Below are 23,143 nucleotides of genomic sequence, written 5' to 3' on the forward strand. Positions count from 1 at the left end.
ACCACCAGAAAAATGCTAGCGGTCTCCCACGTCGTAACACCACTAGTGGTATTACGGCATCCGCTGTGATGGTGGTGCTAACCTCCAGCCCAGTGAACGGCTGAAAAGCAGTGGGATGGGTGGAATATCAGTGGTTTGGCTTCGGGCAAACCACTGAACTTGTAATTTGGCGAGCTACACTGCCGACGCTATAGTGGTCGTGGTGGTGGTCTTCAGACCAGAAGGGTCGCAATGAGGGACTGAGTCTACCACAACCTACTTTTTGAAAGTCATCTGCATCAGTGGACCCAGAGAAGAAGAAAAACCCAGCTACTATTATGGGCATGATTAGACAGGAGGGGTCCTAGGACCACAGCCACCCGGAGGCACATTTGTATAATGAGAAGCTGGCAAAAATGTTAGCTCTGGCCTTCTTCCTTTTTCTTTTGTGGAAGGAGTGAGATTCTTGGAATTTTTGGCAGCAATCTGCCTAAAATGGAAGGTTCCAAGTTGGACCTATTTTGCCAGAGTTGCTATTTCAGTGCTGCATCACAATGTGCTACAATTGTTTGGACAAACTTTGCAGCAAAGTGTTGTTCACACTATCCATCTGATGACAGATATGTGGACCAGTAGTCAGGCGACTGATTACATGTGCATCATTGCACACTGGATCTCTTTTGTGGGATAAAGTAAAAGTTATCTACAGGTCGTGGTCCTGAAGAACGTTTTAGGAGCGTTTGACGGCATTCAACAGTAGCTATGTTTGCCACAGAGAAATTACATACATCTGCAAACACCTTCGACAAATTCAACAGACACTTGTCTGAATAGCTGAGATCCACAGATCCCAGAATTGCAGTAACATAATCAAGGCCATGTCACATGGTGGCTATTTCAGGGTCCTGTGTTTTGCCCACTGCACCAGCCTGGTTGTAATAGACTTTCTAAAAAAAGAAGACATAGTCAGCAACATAAAAAGAATCAGCACTGATTTCAGCCATTCATTTAAAACCCTGTTTAAGCAGTTGCAGATTATTTGTGTGATAACAGAATACCAGTTAAAGCCCTGATACAGGAGGTGCCAATAAGTTGAAACTTGACCTATGATATATTACAGCATCTGTGAAGGCAGCACAGACAGATCAATGACTGTGTAATTCAAGGAGGAGGGTATGCGATTAGAAAAGCTGTGTCCGTGGATGCAGTAAAAAAAGACCTAGTCAAATGCCTGACACAGATGCTACCCCTTTTGAGATTTTCACATCGGAAGTTAGCAAGGAGGACAGTACAATGGTCCAAGCCAGTCCATTGTTGCATCTGCTACAGGAGCAGCTAAAGACTGTGTCTGAAATCTTCGTACTTTCAGGTCTTAACAAAAACTTAGAAGCGCATGTCTTAGTTGAGAGCTTAGGGGGTCATTACAACATTGGCGGTAAAAGCCGGTTACCGCCGTGCAGAAGACCGCCAATACACCGCCGCGGCGGCGGGAGACCGCCACAGCTATTATGACACACATCACGGATTCCGCCGAAATTCAGACACCCACACAAGTCCGCCACACCAAAGGTCAGCGATAAATATGCGGAAACAAATCCTCCACCTCCACGCCAACAGAAACACACCCATGCTATTACGACACACGAATCCACGTGGCGGTCATTCAACCGCGGTATTCCATTGGCGGTACACACCGCCACACTCAAAATACACACACAGCTCCAAAACACCGCCACATTGAACAATTACAAATACACACACCTGATACACATACACACACCACTCCCACACACCCAACAAAATATAAAACACACACCCACATCACCCACAAACCCCTACGACCACAAATTAGAGACGAAGGCCAGAGAGAGACAGCACAGAATAGATAACACCATCACACAGAGGCACACTACACCATCACCCACACAACATCCACGCACAAAACACCACATACCACTACAGTAACCACACTCATCAACACATACACCACCCCATGTCACGCCAAAGACACCCCCGCTTCCCCGAGGAGGAGCTCAGGGTCATGGTAGAGGAAATCATCAGGGTAGAGCCACAGCTATTTGGCTCACAGGTACAGTACACATCCATAGCCAAGAAGATGGAGCTATGGCAAAGAATAGTCGACAGGGTCAACGCTGTGGGACAGCACCCAAGAAATAGGGAGGACATCAGGCAGAGGTGGAACGACCTACGGGGGAAGGTGCGTTCCACGGTATCCAGGCACCACATCGCGGTACAGCGGACTGGCGGCGGACCCCCACCTCCTCCCCCACAACTAACAACATGGGAAGAGCAAGTCTTGTCCATCCTGCATCCTGAGGGCCTCGCAGGAGTCGTTGGAGGAACGGACACTGGTAAGTCAAATCTTCACTATCATATCCCCCACCCTACCTGCATGCTATCACACACCCCCAGCCTCACACCCTCCCCTATCACCCTAACTCCTCACTAATCTACCCATAACACCAAGCACCCATCCCAACCCCAAGACCTGCATGACACAACTAAGCATGGACACCCATCACTAAAGCATGCCCACTGCACACACCCACAACACCCCCCAAACATCACCACACAAGCCCCCACACAGGAATGCCTGCACTGGGGTTCACGCAAACCCAACCATTGCACACCATGAAACACACACATGCTATAATCATGTACTTATACCCCCGCAGGAGCCCGAAGGAACGTCACCACACCAGAGGGTCCAGACAACACCACTCCACCCCCAGAAGAGGCCCACAGTGACGACAGCAGCTCTGCCCTACTGGATCTTGATGACCAGCCAGGACCATCGTGGGCCTCAGGACAGTCGGTTCCCCTTGCCCAGCCACAGCCCAACTCCAAGCTTACACCCTCTGGTAACACCAGCACAGCACCCACCCAGCGGGCCCATACCTCTCTACCCAGGACAGGTCAATCAGCGGTGTGTCCACCACTACAGGGCACCCAGGCTAACCCACCACCCCAACAACAACAGGGACCTGGGGGCAGTGGTAGTGGGCACACAGTCCAGGGGACGGAGGCACAGGAACACCGGGGAACTGAGAGGGCTGCTGTGCGACAGAGGGAGGACAGGCCAAGGGAACCTACTCTCAGCGAGGCCCTATCCTCCATCATGGGAGCATACCACCACTCCCAGGAGACTATGGCAACGGTCCTGGACAAGTTGCAGGAGACCCTGCGTCTGCAGGAGGAGCAGTATTTGGAGTTCAGGGAGGAGCTCAGGACCATCGCCTCCGCCCTGGGCCCTTGGTCAGAATCAAGTGTATAAGCTGACCAACTCTGGGTGAATCACCTGAGTTTGAGGATGAACTGTACTCCACTTCCCAGTCTAAGGGGGTTATTACAACTTTGGAGGAGGTGTAAATCCGTCCCAAAAGTGACGGTAAAGTGACTGATATACCACCAGCCGTATTACGAGTTCCATAGGATATAATGGACTCGTAATACGGCTGGTGGTATATCCGTCACTTTACCGTCACCTTTGGGACAGATTAACACCTCCTCCAAAGTTGTAATAACCCCCTAAGTATGCCAGTGCCACTATAGACCTTTTTAATTATTTCGCATTGAACTTCTTTCTTTGGAAAATAACTAGTAGAACATTATGGGCCATATTTATACTTTTTGACGCAAAACTGCGCTAACGCAGTTTTGCGCCAAAAAAATTAGCGCCGGCTAACGCCATTCTGAAGCACCATGCGGGCGCCGTATTTATTCAATGACGTTAGCCGGCGTTAGCCGCCGGCGCTGTCTGGTGTGCGTTAAAACAAACGACGTACACCAGGCAGCGCCGGCGTAGGGGGAAAATGGCGTATGGGCGTCCACAAATGGTGCAAGTCAGGCTGAGGCAAAAAAATCGCCACAACCCGATTTGCGCCATTTTTTTACGACGCCCATCCCCCATTGAAATGATTCCTGTCTTAGCAAAGACAGGAGTCATGCCCCCTTGCCCAATGGCCATGCCCAGGGGACTTCTGTCCCCTGGGCATGGTCATTGGGCATAGTGGCATGTAGGGGGGCACAAATCAGGCCCCCCTATGCCACAAAAAAAATTAAAAAAAATACTTACCTGGACTTACCTTAATGTCCCTGGGGTGGGTCCCTCCATCCTTGGGTGTCCTCCTAGGGTGGGCAAGGGTGGCAGGGAGTGTCCCTGGGGGCAGGGGAGGGCACCTCTGGGCTCATTCTGAGCCCACAGGTCCCTTAACGCCTGCCCTGACCCAGGCGCTAAAATCCGGCGCTAATGCGGGTTTTTTAGACCCGCCCACTCCCGGGCGTCATTTTTGCCCGGGAGTATAAATACGACGCATATGCATCGGAGTCATTTTTTAAGACGGGAACGCCTACCTTGCATATCATTAACGCAAGGAAGGTGTTCACGCAAAAAAATGACGCTAACTCCATGAACTTTGGCGCTAGGCGAGTCTAACGCCAAAGTATAAATATAGAGTTAGTTTTGCATCGAAAAAAACAACGCAAATTCGGCGCAAACGGAGTATAAATATGCCCCTATATTTGTTAGATCTCTGCTTCCATACCATTTTTTAGCCACATATAGGGCTGAATAGGAGTTGGGCGAGTGTGCAGTGAAGAGGTCTTAACATTCCCTTCAGGACACAGGAGACAATGCCTGCCTCCCTTGTATTCCATTACTCCTTATTTGCAGCACCTAGCAGGGCTGTCCCAGAAGATCATTGATTTAAAAGACTGCCAATGCCAAATTTCAAATTGCTGCTTACATCAAAGAGGAGATACACTTTTGAATCTGCCACCATGCTTGAATTGGAAGTGGTATCTACTAACTATTGTACCAATGGATGATGATATTTTATTGAGTGATTGTTAGTGATGATTGTTGATGTATGTGGTGGTAGACAGTGAGAAAAGGGGTTACAAAAATATGTAAACTTGATTTCGATTATTTGCTATGTTTGGGGGCAGATGGGTGATAATTTTTCCTGAACGTGATTTGCCTTTTAAACGTAATGACATTTACCTGCAGGGTCCACTCCGTTTTTTGTTCAGAGACGAGACCAGTCACTTTAATTAACAAACAGAAATCTACAACAAATACACCAGTTCTATTTCTCTATTTGTTCTTCAGCAACAGTGTTCTATAGGTCTTTCTCGCTTGTGTTGGGAGTGGGATGACGTTACTCAGAATCAGAAGGAGACATATGGAACGATTCAGGGAGGGTGTACCTCAACAGCCAGAAGAAGAAAGTTATCAACCTCAAAGAGAAACCATGCTGATGATGAAAACTCTGAGGCCTCTTACTCACTCAGCTCTATGGACAGGAGAGAGGTGTCCTGGTTTAGGCAATGCTGATGAGTGTGTATTTGCTGCATTGCTGGCTCAAATGTGAAGCTCCTCCTAAGTTCATTCTCTGCCTCTGAGTCTTCTTGATACACTCCTGACTCCTCATGAAGCTTACATTCCTTCTACCTTTCTCTTTGACTCTACAATATAGTTTATGTTTTTCAGTATGCAGGCCTTCTCCTATCCTGCACGAACAAAACATGGTGAAAGCTCAACACTCCTGCTTACCTACCGAACAGGTTTAGGCAGACACCCCAGAGTGACAGGCATTCCAAGACGAATTCAGATGCACCACTCACTTTGGCAATACAGCAAATTTTTCTTTTAACAATCATAATTTTTAGAACTGGGTGGGTAAACTTCACTCCTCCATAATTTGTATTTTTGAAACCTAAAACACAGAACATTTAGAGATATACTATCTTGGGTCTCTCTGGGAATGAAGGACTATTTGCAATGCATTGAAATAAACTGTATCATACTCGTTCCTTCATTTGCTTTCACAACTGATTGATGATGGTGTACTGCTCCGTTCCCCGATAAATATTGTTGTTGCTTTGTGTAGTGTTTTTCTTTGTCACACCTTTCCCAAAATCTCCTTTCCCATTTATTCATCGAACCCCTATCCCTCTTCCCCTGGTGATTTTTATTGAGGTGTGACTTACTTTTATACCATAAATTGATCAGACACTTCCTGACAGAGATGTGGTGAAAGCAACACTAACTCACTGCATGATCTTTTATTACCTGAGGAATAGCACACACTGGCCACATTTACCCACCCGGGCATCATTCGTCAACATCATCAATCAAGCCTTGTATTGCGTTGCCTAAATGCATAACCTTGTCTACTCCATTCCTGAGTCTGAGTACACTTCTCCTGACTCAAGGATTTCGTATGTTTAGTTTTATTTAATTACTAGCTCCCCCCTGCTCAGAAGAAGTTGATATTGCTAGTTGTTATTATCATAGCAGTTCTTCTTTTTGTGTGCCATGCTGTCATCGTGATAGTCTGGTCTCAGTCATTCTAAAGTTGTGATATAATGTAACCCACTAAGTGCCTGATTTAGATTTCGGCATACGGGTTACTCCGTCACAACAGTGCGGGCTATCCATCTGCCGAAATATAAATCCCATTATTTCCTATGAGATTTATATTTTGGTGGATGGGATATCCATCACCGTTGTGACCGAGTAACCCATACGGCGCAATAAATCGAGCACTAACTCTCTATTTTCTTTCAATCTAGTTGATGGTGATAGATAACCTTTTGATTAACCCTGCAGTTGGTGTGCACATAGGTGGGAGTGGAGCCTTGCTTGTGATGTCTTCCCTGTTAGCACAATGTCCTGCTGCTACAACCACCACCACCATAAGATGGTACCTTGGGAAAACCATGCAGTAAGAAGACTGAGGTACCAGTCTATTCAAGTACTAGAACTATGGAGTGAAGTAAAGTTGTTTAGTTAGGAATTAACTTCTGCTGAAGATGTTATTTGTGTGTACCTAAGTTTTTGTAAGCAAAATAGACTATGACAATCAGCCCCTAGTAGTCCAAAGAAAAAGACCAAAGTGAAAAAAACCTGGTCCCAACTGCCTTTCACACATTCTCCACCCACAAGAAGCCTCTGTCCCACCAAAACAAAACATGGAAAAAGTGTTAAAAAAGGATGCTCTCCATGTGGGTCTGGAGATCATTGAGGGTTGCCTCAATCTGTGTCCTTTGGTGATCCAGGGGCTTGGAGTGTTGTAGGATGCGGTGCTGGAATATACTGTTTCAGCGTGAAGAATGGCAGCAGGGGTGAGACTCAGGCAGGCTGCTGCCAGGTGGCAACAGCAATGACAGTGTTGTTGCCACTGGGAGGCGCTGGTGGCTGATTGGAGGAGCTTAGACCCACAGGCATGTTGGCAGCTGCCTCATTCTCCTCCTGCTGCAGAGCCACCAGCCACCTGCACAGGTTGTCAGTCAGTGTAACGGGAAAATACATTACACATTTTAGATGCCAGATATGCCTCCCCTTGTTATTTTGTAAGAGCTAATTCAACAAAATACAACCACAATAGATCACTACAGATCTAACTTCTTCTATCATTCACTTGAGGAATTTTGCTGGTTAGCTATGTTAGAAATGCAAGGTAGTCAAGTCAACCCCAAACGTTTCATAACAGAGGGGCAGAGCAAAGTCACTAAAGCACAAATTAGGGGTTAATAGCTGGTCAATCCATGATCTTAAGGTGTTGGTTGGCAAATGTAATGGGATCATCCTCATACTACTTCCCAGCCATGATGCAATGTCATTGAAAGTGCTGGTATGGTATACTGCTGTATAAATGAATATTAGATAGACACAACATGGGGGTCACCATCACAATGACTACTCTTTAGTTCTACTGTTTGAGCATGAGCAAGGCAAAGAAAACCTTCACAAACATGTGTAGATAAGCTGACTTCGACATGCAATCTTCTCCAAGAGTACATGTCATTAAAATCTGACCTCTTAGACTTGCAATACCATTGCACAAGATATATAAGGGGGGAAGGGAGCTATGCTTAGTAACAAAGCAGAAGGAAGCTACATATTAGTACAGAGAGGAGGAAGGCAAGTACTGAAACATGAAAAGTAGAAAAATGCAGGGGTAATAAGAATTTAATAAAGCTTGAATAGTACATAAACAAGTTCAAACAAAAGGTAGACAGACACAGTAAAAATAATATTCTAAATGAAGAGAGGTGAAAGATCCACCAGCTGCCACACTGGTGGTGGCACTGGCAGCCTTGTCTTCTGGACCTTTCCTTTAGATGTTGCTCTCTTCTTCCCCTTGGGTGCTGAGGTAAGATTGTAAAGAAAATGATTAGTAGTACAGTTCATCTCCCCAAAAATATTTTGATAGGCAAAGGGAAACACAGTAACATCCTACTTTCCTAACTCATATCCTCTATAGTACTAGTATCAACTCAAGTTGACCTATTAATTTCCAACACCTAAGCCCTTCTCCAAATTTCCTAAATCTATACTGCAAGCTCTGCCCACTCCTAGCAAGCACCCAACTGTGCGCCACGTCTTTGGCCTTGTGCAGCAGGGGTAGGCTGCAATGCGGCAACATTGCTCTTTCTGTTGATGTTGCCACCAGCCAATCAGATTGCTCGGCGTTGAAGGACCGATACCAGTCCCACTGTACTAATTTGGCAAAAGGGGAAAATAGTCCACCTGGACAATATGATTTTTTTTTTATTTACAGTGTATCACAAAACAAACTGTTCAGGTAGCTCTATTTGTGCAGCTTCATTTCTCAAAAATTGTGAGGATGACAGGACTAGAAAGAGTTGAATCACCACCAAACAAGGGCACGTCCTGTTAATTATATCCTGTAAGTGAATCTTTGTTTGGTGGAGATGTGCTCCTTTTCCACTGCTTACTTATTGCATCTCCTGGGGACCATGGTGGGACCCTAAATGCCCCTGCGATTGGCAGGCTCCCTGCCTCCAAACAATGCAGCTCCCCTTTTCATCTGTTTTCCAGAGTGAGTGGGAGCAGTTTTCCTGCTCCTGCTCACTGGAAGTGGACTTACCATTTGCTCTTGCTAGGCACGAGCTCCTGCCAAGCATAAGCAAATTGCTATCTCATGAGGGTGGGCACCACAAGACATAGGGAGTTGGCCCTGAGGGAGTGGTGCTCTCCAAGGCCATATGTGGCACCAAGAGGGGGGCACGTGCCACCCCTCTTTTCAATTTGTACAGGTCAGCCCCAGGGAGGTGGTGGTCATGAACAGCCAGGGAGGCAGAGGTGCACCCTATCCCATTTTGCATTATGCCATGCCCCTAGGAGGTGTTGGTCCCCTGGGCCAAATATGGCCAGAAAGGGGGGCTATTCAGCCCCATTCCCTTTTTTTCACAAATGTCCTGCCGTGGGGAGGTGGCATCCTCAGGGCAATAAGAAAGCATGAGGGGGGGCAGTGTGGCCTCCCTCTTTAATAATTCACAAGTCCTTGATAGATGGTGGTCCCGTGGCCTTTAAAGGCCTGAGGAGGGGGGTTGCACCCCTCTCCTATTTTCAAAATAAACCATGGGGAGGTGGTGGTGCCCAGGCGTAAAACTCCTTTGGGGGGGAGCCATATGAGGCTCCCTTTCATTAAAGGGGACTCATCCAGGAGCTTAAAAAATCAAGTGTCGGAAACTGTGCTTGTTTTTTGTTTTTTTGCTTTTTTCACCGGATCAACTGTGAATTTTCATGAAAATTTTAAAAAATGCATGATTTTTTTTTATGGCGGGATCCTGGGGAGCCACAGCATCAGAGCTAGGGAGTCTCCAACCCTGCCGCCTTTTCTTTTTTTCTAACTTTTTTAATTTTATTGGGACTCGGCTGAGTCGACTAAATGAATTCACACCAAAACAACAATCTAGTAAATTTCACTGTACCAGTTCTGCGTGGCTTTTAATGTGGGAATGCCAACCCTGCATATATTATACCTGACCCCGGTATAATGTAGCACAGGGCTTTATACATTGTTTTTAAATGTGGCACAGTGTCGGGGACTGCTTGTGGTGTCACAGTGTCAAAACAGAGTGACGCAACAATGGCACAAGGGGCTTGTAAGAAAGTCATAAAATGCCTCCTTTGACTTTAGTGGTGTCACTCCTTTTTAAACTTTAATCACCTTCCAAAGAAAAAGCTCATACTTTATTCACCTTAACAGGATAACCCTCTTTAATACTTCACATGGCCCACAATTTTATGTTAATAAGTTAACAGGTATGCATATACCACTGATAAGAAATCTTCTGCTAGGTTCTATGGACAATTCTCCATAGTTTGCTTAAATTCACTGCACACATTCCTATTATGAGCACAAAAGCAAACAACTTTAGAGTGAGGCTTAAAACCAGAGTGTGAGCCAAAACACCTTTAAATGAGTCACCCCTACCTTCTACTTTATTGAGCAATCTGCAATGTCTCAAAATCATCAGCAAACTTCTGGAAAGAAACATTCCCACATCATAAACATCCTCATTACATAGAGTTGGAGGATAATCCATTGTAAATAGAAGATTTGGTTTCTGTCACAGATTTTTGCAACAGGCTTTGGCTTTAAGTCATGACCTAATTTGGAACGTTTCTCTGCAACCTACTTCAGGTGTTCTTAGCCTTTATTTTGTTTAAAATGGATTACTAATTGCACCACAAACTTTACTGATTTGTAAGTTGTGCAACATATATCTTTCAACATGTACTACCATAGTTTCCTCCAGTTTTTATGATATTCTGATTCTATGCCCCCACATGCATACACACAATAAATATACGCTGTATATGCTGTTTGGGGCAACAGGTCTTTCTATAACAGTAATTTTTTTAAATGATGTAGGGACTTGTTCAGTGCCAAAGATGATGTTATGTGAGTTGTCATCTTATCTTAAGATTAGCATGTCAATTTTCATGCAGTTGGATGCAGGGGAAAAAAAGGTTATTGGAAGGTTAAAAAAGGAGAGTGTTTGAAATGTACCACCCATTGAAAACTTTGCCTGCACATACAACAAAAATATACAAAACAGATGTATGCCAATCTTGCCAGGAAAGTAGACCTTTCACAGAAAATGGGGGTCCTAATTAGCAAAATTTCATGCAATGCAATGCAGCAAGCCACTTTTCTGCACTGCATAGAAGGGAAAAGGCAGGAAGGTGCTGTTTTTAGCATTGTACAGCACACCATGGTGCAAGGGTGCCTGCGTTGTAAGCAGGATTGTTTTTATGCAGGAGTGGACACCTTCCTGCAAATGAGGTTGCTCCTAAAAGTTTGCTTTGTAGAACAAAAACCTAATGACCCTGACTACCCAGGGTGTTGGGTCATTTTGTTTCTCTCTGGTGCCTGTAAATTGTCCCCTGCACCCCAGAACAGAAAATAATTACTTTATATTGTCCACTTTAAATGGGGCAGACAGTATGATGTATGTATATCGATTGCTATCAGCATAACGTTTCCACTGGCAAAGCCAACAGGGACTTGATTGATGGACACAAAATATTCCACCCCACTCAAAAGAGAGAGGGGAGACATCAGTTTGGCTGTCAAGGTACTCTGCCACGTTTGTACCTCATTCACCAAATTCTACATCAGGGCCTACCTTAAGAGTCTGGCTCAGACACACAAATTTACTCAAATTTGGCTTTTATTGTATGCATTGAACACAATGCTCCATAACTCATGATAACTCAGATGCCTGCCATGTTTTATTTTATTCTTGATAGACTTCTTTTATTCGTGTGCAATTAGTAATGGGTGCTTTGAACATGGCAGGCAACGCACGTTATGCCATGCGTTATGTGCCTTCCACTGGGTCATATAATTTTATTATCTCTAATTATCATAAATGGTTTCCAAAGACCAAATGAAACACACATTACAGTGTTCAGTTTAACTAAATTTCATTTAACACTACTTTCTAAAAGTATTAAAATAAAATGCATCTAGTATTAACTGCAGTTCTCTGCTCTTGGGCTTAGTTATGGGATACTGAACCTCTTCAGAGATCGGTATTTATGCTGAATAATACTCTATGCATATTGTTTTATTTTATGTTTTCATAATGCCAAGTCAGTTATTTATTTTTCAGCCAAAAGGGTTGCCTTTGGAATCTGCATAGTTTCACAAGTGTTGAAGATGGGCACGTCTTTTAATAAATACAAATAAAGTTACAGATATTTTATAGCTATGAAGGTTGATCCTATCTAGATGAAACTGAACTTTTATTTTGACAACAAGTTAAATGTAAAGAGCTGGAATAATAGGACACAGTTTGTTTTATAGTATTTCTTTCCCATAAAAATTGGTTACTTCTACATCTGCCTTCTTGGTCCCTGCCAGTACCAGTGAAGTGCTTTTCATCTCTGAGTCGTAAACATGCATATATCTCTTTCTCATCTATGATGACTTCCCTACTCAATTGGCAGAAGTGACAAAATTGAGAACCAAACTGCTTGTGTCCTTCAGTCTCTACCAGTGATGGGAATTAGTTTAGATCACTGTTAGGTTTGACATAATATATGAGATAAAGTATCCCTTGTCGTATGGTATTATGATATTACAAATCTTCAAGGAGTTTCATGTTCACATAGAGGAACAAGGGTGAAGGCAGAGTTCCTTTTTTAAGGGTATAGAACTCCAAGGTGACTTCCAGTGCCCTTATTATGTACGGCTGGGGGTATTTTACTCCTTATATTACATGATCACACTATCACCTTTCAACAAATCACTTAAACCCTTGGTGCTTAATTCTTTCATATGAAAGAGAGAATGTTTGCAAGCATGAACATTTTTTAAAAAGTGGCTTTTTTTAAGGCCCAGTGAAACCATGCAGATTCTAACTTTTCTATAATTTCCAGAGGAGTGCAAAAAAGTAACATGTTGCCATAAATGTCTACTTTCAGCTGGGCACTGTACACCTAGAAAAAAACAGTGCAGAAAAAAAGTAAAGCAAAGGTGTTTTTTCCTTGATTTTTTCCTTTGGCTGCTGGCTCTGGCAGCAGACATTGTTATGTCAAAACTCAACTGCAATAAGTTTTTTTTGTATTTTTTTTGTATTCCTTTATTTTAGCTCTAAAATCCATAAAAGGTACACAGGAAAAAGGCCATACATTCATATAGAAAGCAAGCATAAATCATTACAGTGCAAGTTAAGAAGGGCATTAAAACCTCCAAATAGTAATTAAAAGACAATAAAATAAAATACAGTTCTATGGATACTCACATATTTACCCAAGGGCCTGATAAAAAACACATTAGTGTGTGCAGAGTTTGTGCTAAAAATGTAACAAACTATTTGGAAAAAAGTTACCCAAGGCCAATTCATAATATTACAATACAGAAATGTGTTTGCGTAAAAGTACCTTTAAATCCTAGTTTTCCTAGGCCTAGTAGTCTTTGGTTTCCTTAGGCCTAATAGCCTTTATCCTCATGTACCATATCAAAAACAAATAACGTGCAGCTGAATAAACAATGTATTCCCTAGTGCCAGTCTTACATACTCTCAAAGAATTATGACGATTGCAAAGGCCAAGGAGTTGGCAGACGGGGATAATCCAGTAGGTACACTGCTTTCTAAAGGCAGTACAAAAAATAATCTATGCCTGTTATCTTCAACTGCCTTGCAACCCATTTAACACAATTTAGAAAGATTAGTTTTGCTGTTCCAAGAACAAGTGAAGGAGGCCAATGGTAAAATTCCAAATCTTCTCAAATTTTATGTAAAGTGTTTGTGAAAATGGATTACTAATGTAGTTTGTGAAAATCTCAAAGTCTGGTGCACATTTAAAAGACAAATAATGGTCTATGAGGCTTCCTGAGGTTGCAGCAGATATTTTGGCTCCTAAGATAAAGTTCCCGTAACACGTTTTTAAATTTTCACTGGTACCTTGAGGTATTCCAGTAGGATGAAACCAGCATTCACTCAGGCCTAACTTGGATAACCAAGTTTTTGAATGGCAGAGCCAGGGAATTTTACTAGTTTCAAGTGTAGCAAGATTGCAGCAACTGCACAAATCCACCCCATAATGATGCTCCACATGCTTGGATCTTATTTATCTCTACAGCAGATAAAAAGGTAAAAGAGGACTCTGTATTCACCAATCCTCTGATAGGCCCTACTCTATGTTTTAGTATCAATGCACTTTTCTCTATCTCGGTTAACCATTGATAGGAATCAATGAGCCTCTCACCCAGGTGATTACCCTACCTAATATATCAGCCTATAAAATGACCTTCCCGTTGATCCTTTTATGGGGACTAAATATCATAAATTGTGTTCTGTTACTAATAATTTCTAAACCGTGGTCTTTACAAAATGAACTAAATTTCCCTAAGAGGATAAATAGAGCCCTTATAGTTTTAGAAAGCAGCAAAGTATCATCTGCAAAAAGAAGACTTGATATTTTTTGTCCAGACATTTTGGGGGAGTGATGTTCACAGTTTAAAAGGTAACAAATGCACCCATTTATATATACCTCAAGTAACGATTAGGAGCCCAGAAACATCATTAGCGGACACTTTTTCTACTGGGGATATCTTCCGTCAATTCCCCACCTGGATCCCATCTATCTCTTGCAAAAATATCAGTATACAGGGCTTGAATTAGATACAATAAAAACAACTAGCATCCCAAGCTTCCCCAAGATCTCCCAACGTTTCACTCTTGGCACAAGGTCAAATGCAGCACATAGGTCCACAATTGCTACAAATAGTGACAAAAGTGACATAAATTGTAAAACCTGGTCAGTTGTACGTGTGTTGGGTCTGAACCCCACCTGAAAATGTGATATGACCTGTTCGTGGATATCCAGTCCCACAACCTTGCTAACATTGGCCTACTTTAAATCTTTTGAACATTATCAATTAAACTTATGTGACTATAATTTCCCAGAATTAATTTGTACCCCTTTTTTAAAATTGGAATAATGACAGCACCTTTCCAGGAGCCTGGAATAGGGGCTCCAGCATCTCCAGTATTAGATATACAATTGATATACGACCCCCAAATCAGAGGTTCAGAACGGAACAGGTCAGTTGGAATTCTATCTAACCTCATCTTCTGAGCCTCAATTGCAACTATAGTTTCTTCTACTGTAAATTATACTAATTATCCTCCAGACAATTTAATAGTAACAGCTAAAACAATATCTGATTTGAATTCAGTGGAGGGTATAACTCAACAAAGGATTGAAAAATGTTTCTCACAGTTCCCTGCAGAGCAGAAGAAAAAAAAACAAAGCTTATTTTCCCTTGATTTTCCCTTCAGCTGCTGGCTTTGACAGTAGGCATTATTATTTCACAGCTCAACTGCATTAAGTTATTACAGTTGAGCTCTGACGTATTTTCCTTATAATCAGCGACTGGATGTGTCACAAGTTGCTGATTATAAAGAAGTTAGAGACAGGTTTTTATACAGGGATTGAAGAATTCCATATAATATACTTTGGTTATGAGGAGTATTGAAAGTGACAACCTTCATCAACAATGTTTAGTGTACCCAGAGCTCCAGAGGGCAAGGCAGAGAGATAATTAGCAAAAGGAAAGTAGGATACAGCAGGGCAGACCTCCGAAGATGGTTAATTTTACCAATAGGAGATGCCATTGATTCTTGTGGGGTGGCAAAGGAATCAAATCTGCATGGAGGAACAGACTCCCTAGTTCTTGAAAGGTTATACTGGTCATGAACGCTCTGTACCTGCATGGAAGACCCTGTGGCAAATAATGCCTATTTGTTCAGGGCACATACACAGTTCTACTTTGGCGCATAGAAGAAACCACATTTTCATAGTCACGCTTTAGCATGGAGCCAAGGCAAATGACTTCATGGGGTGCCCAAAAATAAAACAGTCAAAACGAGGCACCTGAAGACAATGCCTTTGATCTTGTGCTTCTTTCTCGTTTACTCCACAGACATTATTTTGCAAAACTGCATAATAACTTTAATAATAAGCCTAGGACAAAGTTAATGAGCGGGTCATTTTTAGCACGGTGGCCGAACCTTCAATGGCATGACTCCTGCTCTCCTAGTGGAGGACTACCAGTCATATGAAGCGACCCGCCTGACTTGGTGCCATGTAGTTTTGGTCTTCATCTGCAACTTTTTTTTTTTTTTTGGTTTCCAGAATCAACTCCTGAAGCGTGAAAGATCAAACCCCTGATAAGGAAAATGAATTAAGCAATGAGCAACTAAAGCATTGACATAAATGCTTCTAATATTTACCTACTACGATTGCATGCAGGTGTGACCAGAGTGAAGTGGGCAAAATTACTTCTGTAAAATAATTTCAAATCATTGAGAAAAAATCCCATGCCAAACTGAAGCATGTTCTTTGGGATGCAAGTTTTAATCCATCGTGCTCTGTTGGCGTAAGTTTCACGTTTTCAGCTTCAGTTTCACACTTGTAATACATTCCTTTACTGTTAAAGCCAAAAAGTACTGTGTGAGTTTTAATTGAGCAGTTTGTTTCTCACCCATTAAATTGAGGTTCTGAGTTTTCAACCTACCGTGTGTTTTCCAGCATCGACAGTAATTATTTTATTTCGTTCTATTTTGTTGCTAGAAAACTGAATGGAATCTAATGATGTGTAAACCAACGTTGGGAAGTCGGTGATGAGCTTGGCCTTCTTGGCAGGGTAGCTGCTAGCTGCAATGAGGTGGCAGATGACTTGCATGGCTCCTGACAATGTTGGTACTCTGCAGGATGCAATGATCTGGCTGAGCAGCTCATTAGACCACCTATTGCCTGCAGCTTCAGGAACAAAAGAGCTTCAAATCTTTCGCTCCCCGTTGTTGCTAGTTAGGTATTGACAAAACACCCTATGAAATACTTTTTACTGGACATTTTGATGCCTCAAATCAGGAGTGGGATTGAAATACGCCTATACACAAAAATAAAAGTGGTAGCCATTAATGAATTAGAAATCTAAAAAAAAGTGGCCCATGTACGTAAATTAGAGCAGTTTTGAGTTTCTAAAGTCACGCTATATAGGAGTTTCTGTAAAATATGGAAGATAATGGATTTAAGCTTGCTGCAGGCAATGTTTGTCTTAATATCAGAGAAATAAACACGAAAAATCGGCCACGAACTCCATAAAACAGGACCACAAACAGCCTAAAAACGGTTTCAACTCTGTCCTATCAGACCAGCACCTCAGGCACTGCTTCATTGCCCCATAGGGCAGTCCGAACCTGTGTCGAATTATAATGAACATAACGCACAAGTTTTTGTATCTGTATGGGTTGAAGTCGAATGAGTGAGGATTTCCTTTGGAGGAAAAACAATTCTGTTGGGAACCTATGCAAAACTGTGGTGCCCTCTACCAATGGTTTATGCTACAAAATTAAAAGAAAGACTGACCCAGATTACCTAAAAAGCAGCATGATGTTTAAAAATCTACTGCATTGCACAAACAGAAAACAACCTGCAAAATGCATTCATTAAGCATTGCATGCTGATGATGTCCTCAGTTATATTCAAGATAGACAGATGCTGGCCCAGATTTGCAAAGGTATAGAGTGGGGTTTGAGTTACACAACATTCAGGTTAATATTTGCAAACCAGCAAAATTGGTGATTTGCAGATTTGCATTGGTTTGTAAATAAAACTACTAAACGAACTGTGGACATGAGCTTGCACCAAAATCCTGCACCTCTGTGAGGCTGGCATAAAGAGGAGAAATATTTTTACTCTGCAGCACAGATACAAAGAAGTGTCTTAAAGCATATCTTTTGAGCACGAAGGAGCCCTTACTGCACACACATATACTTATCACATCACAGGCACCTTTGCACCAAGGTAAGAATGTGCCTGTGTTGGCAAATGACTGCAGAATGTGCACAAGCGCAGAGAGAGAGCTGAATTGCACCACTTCTTTGAAGACATGGTGCAGCTCTGTGCTCTCCAGTTCACACAATGCACAACAGCAAATTTGTTGCTACCCTGCATTGCACCAACTCTGCAATTCTGGCCAGAGTGCAGTGCAAAACATGATTTAGTATTTTGTCACACTATCAAGGTGCATGTTTTAAGGAAAACCCTTAAGTACAAAGTACTCAAGTACAAATCTCTTCCTGTGAAATACATGTAGTTTTGCCAAAAGTATAGGTTATCAGCGAAAATATCTCACAGTATTCATCTTGTCCATTGTTTATGCTTGTTTTGATTTGATGTTATTCCTGTGCAAAACTAGGTTCGCCACATTACTTGACTTTAACAGATCTGGTTTTGTGTGGAATTCCAAGGTTATTTGTGCTTTTAACACCCAGTTTTACTTCAGTTAGTTTACAGAGTTTCTTCTGTTATGTTCACAGGCATCATGGATTTTCAAACTAGCTGAGAACAAATCGCAGTAAAAGAAAAGTAAATACACAACACCTGCAAACTCTAGCAGGTACAATCAAAATGAAACAATGTGTGTGAATGTTCAAGATTTGTATAACCTGTGATGCAAGAGACTCAGGCCTGTATCTCAGCACTATGAAAAGTCAGACGAGAATTAGTGACAACTGACTTCTTGTCCTACTTGATATCTGTGATGTTTCAACACCTTTGCAGTCCAAGCTTTACTGGCAACTCAAGTACATTAAATTGACTTCAAGGTGAATACACTACAGTGGTTCAGATCATAACTGAGGAACATAGCCCAAATGGTTCATTATCCGAGTCCACCCTAGTCACATATGGTGTTCCTCAAGGTTCCATCACCTGTAATTTTCAGTTTCAACATGGAGTGCCATGCAAGTGGCAGACATGGACATCAGCATCTACCAATACAAAAATGCATCTTGGTAAACCTAGACAAACATCTGATAACAGGATCACTGAGTTAACCACCTTCCATGCAACAATGTGGTCCAGAACAACATAGTCCAGAACCTATCACAAGCTGGATGTCTCTATTACTGAGTTTATCATAATCAACAATAGCAAAAACAGACCTAGAACTGATTGGAAGATATTGTCCTAGAGTATTTCACTTTAATCAATGTCAGCTCTCTGAGCTTCCATATCAATAGCAAACTTACGCTTAATACCACACCTCAAACACAACCAAATACTTCCAGCCATCAGCTACCTATGCAGCGTAGAGACATTCCTTTTCAGAAGAAAAGTAAAGAGCAGCTACACAAGCATGGGTGTTGTCTCCTGTTCATTGAGGCTATGCTGTCTTGAAATCCTAGAAGTCCATCTCACCACCACAAAGGCCATATATCATTCTTCGCCATTCTTAATCAAAGGTACGATAAAATGTAAATCGATAAAAAAAACAATATTCAGAGGCCTGTGAGGCTGCTATCTGCATCCTCTTCAAAACTTTCTGCCTTGCCCATGAGGTAATCTGCAACAGGACACCACTATACCTTGCATCCAAGATAAAGGCAGCTGAAGGGAGCCACACTACTTGCAGGAACAGTATTACCAGCCTAGAAATCAAAAAATGCAACTGGCTTTCTCCTGCTACACTTGAAGGCTATTAAACTCCATCACTGTCAAAAACTCTGTCAGACATTTACCACACCATCACTTATAGGAAACAACTCAAGACCCTATCTTCCAATCAGCACCTCATCATGTAATACCTTGGATACTTGTTTACCTCTCACACTTTCCCCTAAATCCACTCATCCTACTTCTTGCATACATACTTCAAACACCTGTTCTTTGACCCATCCCACTCCCCCAATAACCTATTTGGAAATTCTCCCCTCTACTTTATCCCCCCATTTTCTGTTTGATGTTCTGTGGTCGAGAATTTGGGGCAGATTTATACTTTTTGACGCAAACCAGTGTTATTGCAGGTTTGCGTCAAAAAGTATAACACCGGCTAGCTCCATTCCATGATGCCAGGTGCCATATTTATGGAATGACGCTAGCTGGCGCTAAGGCCCTGTTAGCATCCATGAAAAGGTCCGGGTTGGTGTAGGGCGAACTAGGGCTTGGGCGCCAAATTATGGCATTACACAGTTTAGAGGCAGAACAATTGCCTCTAAGCAGTGTAGCGCCATTTTCTGGTGCAGAACCCCATGGACATGGCTCCTGTCTTCGTAAAGACAGCAGCCATTCACACCACCCCAATGGCCATGCCCAGGGGACAACTGTCCCCTGGGCATAGCCATTGGGGCCAGTGCCGTGCAGGGGGGCCCCAAGTCAGGGCCCCGGAGCGGCGTTTGGAAATAAAATAAAAATACTCACCTGGACTTACCTGGGATGGGTCCCCCATCCTTAGGTGACCTCCAGGTGTGGGTGGGGGTGTCCCTGGGGCCAGGGAAGAACAACTGTGGGCAATTTCCATGGTTTCCGACCATGGAAATCTGCCTACGGGTCCCCTTATGCCTGCCAATACCCAGGCATTAAATAATGGCACCAAGCAAGCTCAGTGCCATTATTTAAGGCCCCCATCTCCCCGTGCTGGATTTTACCACTAGGAGGATAAATATAGCGCCAAGGCCATATCATTCTTTTGTGGACGGGAACGCATACCTTGCATCTCATTGACATAAGGTAGGTTTTCCCCTCCAGAAACAATGTAAACACCTTAACTTTGGCGCTAGATGTGTCTAGCGCCAAAGTGTAAATATGGAGCACGGTTTGCGCTGAATTAGCGTAAAACAATGACGCTAATTCAGCGCACACCAAGTATAAATATTGGCCTTTGTTCTATAAATCCACGTATCCATACATATACCCATGCAGCCAAGAATCCCAAATAGCTTTATACCACAGGATACTGCCAAACATTCTCAACAATCATGCATCATATCTGAGTATGTTTTTTAAATGTATTTTTGGAGTGTCATACAGGTTCAAAAATCGCACACAATTCATCTTACTGTGAACATTTTCCAGTTCATCATCAATTCCATTGCAGTGCAAGTTCGAAGTCAGATCAGGGCAAAATATGGAACATCGCAAAACAGCAACTAAATCAGTTCCCATATTATTGTTTACTAAATTAATCTAATGTAGAATTTCAGAAAATGTTGAATATTAAAAATTATCTCCCTAACAGGCCAAAAATCAACAACAAGTGCAAGCTTAGCCCGTTCTAAAGTCAGTAAACAGTTTCAGAAAGAGTCAAGCCTTCAGAATGCGTGCTTTAAAATACCAGAATATGAATCGAGATGTTACATGCTCAATACAATTTCTAATATGCCAAAAGAATTATTTCACTACAGAGCCCACATAGAGGGCATAATACTAAATACTAAGAACAATTTAAGAAGTGCCCAGCGCTAAAAATTTCTTTCTCAAATGCGCTAAAAAGTGTAGTGCTAGATGCTTGCTATGTGCATAAATATTCACATATTTATTTATGGTGCATGTTCAATTTGCATTAAAAGACAGCTGAATTCATTTCCTTTCTCATCTCCCATAGATTTATTACCCTTATTATAGTCATATTTCAGACATGTATAAATAAGGCTGTATTTTCCATATTTTTTGCCAAGCTTCTACCTTTCGCCACTCGCTTGCATAGAGCTTCTCCCTCAAATATACTTTATTCACCTTTTCTATCCACATTAGCAACTTTGGGAGTTCAACAGATTTCCACAATGCCACAATGATTGACCAAGCCAGCAACATTGTTATATACCACCAATGGCGAGCTGAAGCGGGTCTTATACCTAAATGTTTTGAGCAGCCCCATAAAACAGCATTCCCATCCACTAAGTACACTTTCCAAAAAGAACTCCATAGCACTTTCAATGCCTCTTATCAAAAGATTTGAACTCTATTGCATTCCCAAATGTTATGAATACAGCTGCTTGCACCTTTGCATATGGGACACTGCTCCAATATTTTTCCATTCCATCTAGGTAACTAGGTAATGGTATAATATCCCATCCCCTGAGAAGATAGTTGCATTTTACAAAAATTGGGGCCACGTAAAACTCTGAGGTTTAGGGCTGACACTTCCAACCAATGAGACTGAGTTCACTGCCTTCTCTTGTGACCACTTGGCTTGCATACTTAGAAAAAGGGCCTGAAAATTAGTTCCCTCTACATTTAGCCATTTACATTAACAAGAAGGTATCCTGCAATACCTCCTTAGAATCCCAATTGTGATAACAGGATCTGAAATTCAGAGCCCCACAGGGGCAATAAAACGCTTCCAAACCACAAATCCGCACTTCACCTTGAATATAACATTTCATTACAAGAAACCATTTTATCCCCATAAGGACACTCAGAGTGACTCCCTTCAGGACTCTCAGGGCACCCCATCCCACCTCCTCACACCTCTGTGTCCATCTAGTTTTCCAACCAATCACTCCCCTTTGGACCCATTCCCCACCTTTGACTGTGAACTTGACGCTTGGTCACAAACTCTCTGCCTCCCATTCAGGGCAAATTATGCACCTTGCAGTAGGCCCTGGCGGACTGCCCTGCCCCCCCCCACCCTGGAACTTCCCTCCTTTAAAGCCTGTAAAAAAAAAAAGAAAGAAAAGAATTATGAAAATAGCAAAACAATCATATTCATGTAATAACACATAATTTTTCCATGGGCCTGAACATTATTAAACATTCTGAATTCTCCTTTGACCAAAGTTCTAAGTTTAGCTGGTTGTATAATTTGTACTTAAATCCCCCACCCCCCTCTCCCCACAGCTTGAAATAAGGATCATTTTTCGGTTCTCGCTCCACCATTTTGAACTCTTGTACAACACGTCCAGGAAAACCTGGATAGTCCGGCCTTCCCTAAATTCTATACTCCTTTGTTTGATAGCAGAGTTCGACACTTTTTCTTGCACTCTATAGTCTCCAAAATTGACCAACATTGTCTGTTGTCTTGCCACATCTGGCTATTCCTGAAATGGAACCCAGTGTGCTCGAGTTATTATCAAATCTTCTGTATTTCCTGATAGTAGATGGTACACATCAAGTCGTCCATGAACTCTATTGCTGAGGCTGCTTTCCTCTCCCCCTCTCTGGTATCCCAAAAACCTAAGATTGCATCATCCAGAATGGTTCTCTTGGTCCTCCAACTGTAGCTTCCTGGAGGCTAGTTACTTTTGTAGAGTACAGTTTATTTTAGCCAATACATTCTGGGTATTGTCAAGATCTGAAATTCTGGAGATTGCTTTTTCCTGCAGTGTCCCAAAAGACTATTTTTTTTACCCATCTCAGATATTCGCATTCCAAGATGTTGGGCCAAAGTTTGAGATGCTTTGACCTCCTGTACCTCTGCTAGAATCTTTAGAAATAATGATGCAATCTTAGCCTCAATACAAAATCTTCCTCACAGTCAACCACCAGTTGCGCAAACCCCTTTTATTGGCTGCTATCTTGAGT

Source organism: Pleurodeles waltl, chromosome 10 (assembly GCF_031143425.1).
Source record: "Pleurodeles waltl isolate 20211129_DDA chromosome 10, aPleWal1.hap1.20221129, whole genome shotgun sequence".
Taxonomy (NCBI): Eukaryota; Metazoa; Chordata; class Amphibia; order Caudata; family Salamandridae; genus Pleurodeles; species Pleurodeles waltl.